The sequence below is a fragment of the Hibiscus syriacus genome, unplaced genomic scaffold, assembly GCF_006381635.1.
Source record: "Hibiscus syriacus cultivar Baekdansim isolate YM2019G1 unplaced genomic scaffold, ASM638163v2 tig00110503_pilon, whole genome shotgun sequence".
NCBI classification, from domain to species: Eukaryota; Viridiplantae; Streptophyta; class Magnoliopsida; order Malvales; family Malvaceae; genus Hibiscus; species Hibiscus syriacus.
Window position 1 is genome coordinate 5,083,224 of NW_024062764.1, and position 6,656 is coordinate 5,089,879.

The following is a 6,656-nucleotide window of genomic DNA, read 5'->3' on the forward strand; positions in this document are numbered from 1 at the left end:
ACCAACTCACGGCATTGCCTGTGGATGCAAGAAACCAATAATGATGCACACTGAAAAAAATGCAGAAGATGCGTATATTTGATGTCCACATCTATAGAAAACCAAGGTCGTTGCAGTTGAGCAAATAATCACTAAAGGACTAGTGTACAAATATAATTTTCACACCACTTTCCTCACCTTCCTATGACCCACATACTGAATTACTTTCATTGAAATAGCTACAGAATGTACTCTTTACAATGAAATAAAATTTTGGTACCATAGCTTCAGGCTGCCTACCTAGTCAAACTTAATTTGTTAATTAATAACTGCTTAGGATATCTTTACTTATTACTAATAAGAATTTTGCATGAAAAATAGAAATCATGAAATCATTTTTTTACTTTTAAAACGTGACAGTTTTTGAACTAAAAAGTTATAATTATGACAAAAGCTTCACCCAACTTAAGAAGACGACCTTAGTCATTACATATTGCATACCTGAGAGTTGAGTCAACATCTCGTACAACGTATCTGTGTATCCAATTAATATTCCAACACGTATAATTAGAGACGAACCTTGACCTGAAACACATAAGCAGTGAATTAAGAAAGCCATAATACTCAAAACATCGCAGAAATGTGCAGCTTCATCACTTTCAAAATGTAAGAAAACAGGATCTTTATAAAGCACACCAATTTTATATGAACTTTCCTTGACTTTGGACAAGGTGAAAGGCTGAAACTTTTAATGAATTTCTATAACTTCTATAATATTGGATAAAAGCATATTTCTTGTCTCAAGGTGAACATATGAGAAGAATATCACTATTTCCTATTATTTCCTCTAATCCAACATAAGGTCTCTTAACATCGAATAAACTCTTTTTCTTAAAGCTCTATTTCCAGAGTTTTCCTTATTATAGATTCTAGAGAAAATAACTACTAGCTTTACATTTATTCGGCCAGTTACTCATTTGTTCTTATTAAATTAAAAACTTATATGTAACAATTGAAATAAATAAGGAGTAAATGTAATAAGAATGATACCAAATCCGGATTCTGATATCATATCACAGATCCATGTCATAGTCATTGCACCACAAACCAAAAGTAAAGCAGTCACCATCACACGCTTAACCACCCTGCAAAAACCATAAGAATCTAGTTTACAAATAAAAGCTCAAATATAAGGCATAGATGGAAAAAATGAATAGAGAACATGTGAAAATTATGTTTAAGTTTTATTCCAGGAAAAGGCTGAATATGCGTCATATCCTGCCAATTTCTTGTGAGAAACAAAAGCATCAGAAATTGTTTCTTTCATGTTTATATTGCTAAAGTACCTGTAACTGGCTGCATAAATTGAATAAGGAAGAGAATATCAAGCAACTATAATAGCTTCTAGTATTGCAAAGCCAAGTGAAATGCACCATCTGCAATGAAAGAATAATAGCATGCTTTGTAAACGTCCAAGTAACATTTTCAAGAATTATACATGTAGCAAGGACTCATCTCACTGCTTGAAAGGAAAAAATAGACACATATATAACTCTTAATCTTCTCGTGACCATCCATTCCCTCATTCTGCAACTTCACTAAGGATGGAACAATATGACAGAGTACCTGTTTTCAATCAATTCAAGAGAACAAACATGAGAATGCATCAAAAATAAAATAATTCATAAAACAAAAGAAATTTAGGCCAAAAGAAAGATTCAATGGAGTATATTTCCCTTGGCAAGAAAAGGTATAAACATTTTCTTTCTTTCTTTTTTTAATATAAGTTAACAAATATGTCTACAAAGATCCTAGACACTGGTTGCCACGACTAAACGAGCAAGAAAAGTTTACAACCACACCTAAATACACTACAGAAGACCACCACCACAAAATATGAAGTGATTCCTAGTCCCGTACATTTATCCAATAACAAGATAGTAATTTTATTCCAACTAAAAGAAAACAACTAAAATATATTGATAATCAAATGAAAAAACAAACTCGGGATTATATAGGCTGACATTTAGATCTCTGGTATGTGTTGCTTCAAACAAAGCACAAGAACATGGTTCAATAGCTTAGTACCTGCATAAATTCAAGATTTAAGCAAAAATTTTAGACAAACAAAAAAACCAATAATATATGTTTTTTAACAAACTATGGCTCTTACTAAGAATCAATGGCAACGTGATTTCAGCAAAAGCATGTTTGAGGCAATTAGCTAAGCATCAAATTGATTATGATTTCATGATACTTAAGCATCCCGAGTAGCAACAAGAATGCTTAGATGCTTAGAATAATTTAAAGGTTTATATGTATGAGCTCACCAATTCCTAGCCCACGATATGATGCTAAAACACCCAATGTCATGACGTACACATAGATGGCCCACCTTCCTTCTTTTCCATACGACAAGCAATTGGTCCAACACAGATGTCACTATAATATGTTGAGTTAGCAAGCAAATGCGTGATTGTTAGAATGACATGCTAACTTTTTAATTATACAGGTCACTTTCCAACTTAATCTCTCATCAGGCCCCAACTCGTGTAATATGATATATGAGTATGTGCATGTGTAACCATCCACAATTTGTTTTAATCCATCAAATTGAAAACAATGACATTTATTATTTCTAACCATAAATGCACCATATTAGTAATTGATGTCAAATGTTGAAGGCATTGTGACAAAAGACATCTCAAACATGCTTTGCACATAGCTAAGATCGTAGAATTAGATGAGGCTAGTCACTCAAAACTTCAATCGAATCTATTTCTTTGAGCATGACCTAAGGATTAAGGAGAAAAAACAAATATGCAATTACCAAGGCATAAGAAAGTTATAGGATAAATATTCTCAAAAAACTAACAGGTTTTTAAATTCCTACAGTTTCAGTGTTATAGACCATCAAAGCTGAATAAGTGCCCTCCAATATAGGGTAGCAAATTTCAGAATTGGGAAATCTTTAGCTAGGGATTTTATGAATTGAAAATTCTCCAAAAAAAATTACTTATAGCTACTACCTATAGCTTAAAAGTTCAAAAGAAATGCAGGACAGGTATGGATCAATTAACGTTTCATAATAAGAAGAAGATCATGGCATAATCAACAAGTTCACCAAATACAATCAGTAGCATATGAGTGCAAGGCAGCACAAGCACAACAACAGAACTGAAGAGTGTTTTTGAGGCATAAACTGAACAATATCTAGCCAATTTCTTGGTTTCAATAAACCCCCAAAAAATTGACAATTGAAAAATAATTAAATGTGTTAGTTATTAAATGCCTCCGAACACAATCAATAGAACAATGTAATCTAAAGTGGAACTATTTAATCCAACAAATAAATTACTTTTGCCTGTAATATCCTCAATATCGGGTTAGTGATTTAAGTGTAAGATTTTTTTAAAATTCAATGACCAAATTAAATAAATTAAAAATATAAGGAATTAATTGAAAGATTTTGGTGTAGGATTAATTAATAAGTGAAGGAGAAGTAAGAGGGTAAAAGGGTCATTGAGAAAATAAAATAATAAATTATGGGTATTATAATACCCATGTGAATGAATTGAGGAGATAAGTTTCCAGATTTCTTATCTTCTTCATTCTTCTCTTCTCCCAAATGTGATGCATCCAAGCTCAAGGTAATAATCTGAATCTTGGTTGTTTCTTTGATTTTTGGTTTAGTAATGAAAGTTGGGATGTTATATAAGTTAAAGGAAAGCTTATATGACATTAAAACAACAAGATAAGTGTTTTAGAGATAGATTTGAAGAATGGGTTTTTAGATGAAATTTTGATATGAATGAGTTTTTGAAGTTTGAATAAGATTTTTTGACTTGTCAAGAGGTTAATTAAGGAATATAGAGTGTTAGAATTGGATTTAAAACATGTTGGAAATTTTGGTATGATTCTTAGTTTTAAGAATTTGAATGAAGTATTGGAGATAATAAGGTGTGTGAATGATATAAGTTAGTTAAAATGGTTGTAGTTGAATTTAGTGGTATGAAAGGAGTTTTGTATGAGGAAATTCAGTGATGAGTTGATGAATTTTCGTGTGAAAAATTCCAGAATGCAATAAGGGTACCGATACTCTAAGGAGGGTATCGATACCCCCTAAAGGAAAAGTTGAAGTTTGGTTCATTAAGTCATTTAAGTTATTAGTATCAAATTATAAGGTTTAGGCTTTTGATAATTGTCTCGAAAATTATGTTTATGTAAATATCGAGCATAAAAGAGTTCTGGAACAAGGGATAAGTAAGATCGATCGAGGAAAAGGCAAAGAGATCTAGGTGAGTGCATATGCATAGCATGAATATAATAGTATATTCAGTTCTAGACTTATGATAAGTCTAGATTCAATATTTTGATACATGATCACATTCCATATTATGATACATGACATGAATTCATATTATATGCATTATGTAACATGAATATAGAGGAAAAGTTATATGAGCTATGTGATAAAGGTATGGAAAATAATATGTTTATGTGATAAAGGTATGGAAATGATATGTCTACGCGATATAAATTATGTGAATTGTGAAAGCCCATGTTATGTAGATGAGAACTATATGTATAGTTGGCATGCCAAGAGTAGAGGGTTTACGCGGTCCTTCGGGACATATATGTATTCTTTGGAACATGTATGAGGTCTTTTGAGACACCTACTTGATCATTGGTATATGTATATGATTCTTAAGGGATTTATATGTGGTCCTTATGGACAAATCTTACATGGCACTACGGTGCATTTCTACGTGGTCCTTCGGGACAAATTCTATGTGACACTTCGGTGTAAATTTATACGAGCTGTGGTGACAGCATAGTGCACAACCTCACAGTATTCACATACCTTGGGTTCTCAGTATTGTATCATGGGCTATTGAATCTATTGAACCTATTGAACTTATTATATGAACTGATGATAAATTTGATCAGATTATGGGTAAGATACATGATTATGCAATTTGCATGAATTGCATATATGATTTCATGATATTGCATTTCATTATGACATTTTCATCATATTTTATTGTCATTATTATTATACCTCACTAAGTCTATGACTTAGCGTGTAAGTGATTTACACGTAGGTACCAAGAACCAAGATTAGCAGAAATAGAAGTGGAAAAAACAACAACACTGCTAGAAGATCAGATCAGAAGTAATTGATAAAGTATGTATTTTGATTGTGTATAATATGTTGGCATGTAAGAAATGTAATAAGTTGTTAGTACAAACGCTCTGATCGACTTTTCTAATGTTTTGAACGTATTTATGTAAATGTAAATGTATAGTAATGAAAGGTTAATTTTTTTACGGGGTTTATGTACGTTTTACGAAAATACTGTAGCAGTACTCTAGCAGTACTGTATCAATATTGTAGCTTTAATGTAGCAGTATTGTAGCGAGGGTATCGGTACCATGTAGCAGAGAATCAGTACCCTATTTGTAATCTGGAAAATTTAACATTTTAGGTACTGTAGCAGGTTACTGTTCATACAATATAATATTGTTCATAAATACATTTTTATCTCAAAATTTTATACCGAATATAATTTAATAATATATTATCGTATTTTCTTAAAATAAGTTCAAATGTTTTGTTATTTTGTAAGGAAAAGTGTTTTAAAAAGGCAATGTGATATCTCAGACTCGTATTCGGGTCGGGTACGAGTTGGGGTGTTACATTGCCAATGATCAAATGGGAGCACACTGAACTGACAACTTACAATACCTTATTTGTATCAAAGGCCACTCGTAGTATATCATCAAACGACAAAGACCAACAATTAACCAATTCAAAGAACAAAAAACAAGAGAAATGAAGGCATAAATCAAGACCATCAGCTTAAATTCCTTAATTTACTAAAGAACGCCGATAAATTTTCCATTAGATGAAATATACAGAAGAACGACAAAGAAATCCCCAAGATTCAAAAAGAAACAATTGCAAAAAAAAACCCAAACAAGAATCGAACACAACAACGGGAGAATAACATGCTTTCTAAAGAAAATAACGAAAACCCAAAAAATATTGGGGGAGGAAAGGAGGCAAACTAAGCTTTGTGAATTTGCCAGAAGCCAGAGCATAGGCGTAGTACTTTTTGTTGTAACGAACGGGGAAGATAGCAATGTTGAGCTTCTTTAACAGCATCACGTTCTTGTCCCTCACACCATCGAGTGATATTGCTACTTCTGGACCAACCGCCATTATTATTAACTCTCCAAGAAAAACAAAAGATTCGGGGAGGAGGATATAACAATGGCGTGGTGAGGGGATTGTACGGACAGAGATAGATTTGTTGTGTGTAAAGACAGAGGAAAGGTAGGCTTTGAAATTTTACAGCGGGAAAGCTTGCGTACGTGATAAAAATTATGGGGGGAAATTAAAAGACGACTTTTAGAGATGACACACAATGAAAACTGCACTCCGTGTGTTTGCTAAATTTTTTGGATTATGACTATTAAATATAACACACATTATTGTAAGTCATAAATCGTTCAGATTTTAAGAAACATGACATTTTTTTATAACACACATTTTTTGCAAGTCATAAATTAGCGTGTGTCATCGTTCGTGTGTCATTAAAGGTATATTTTCTTGTAGTGTTTATCAAAATGTTTATTTCAGCCTCTATTTTTCTAGGAGTATTTAGGCCCCA

The 6,656-nt window shown here is 32.3% G+C and overlaps 1 pseudogene; it reads right to left on the minus strand.

The window, feature by feature from the left end:
- Positions 1-727: 727 nt before the first annotated feature.
- LOC120129771 lies at positions 728-6,205 on the minus strand (annotated as a pseudogene).
- Positions 6,206-6,656: the final 451 nt, after the last annotated feature.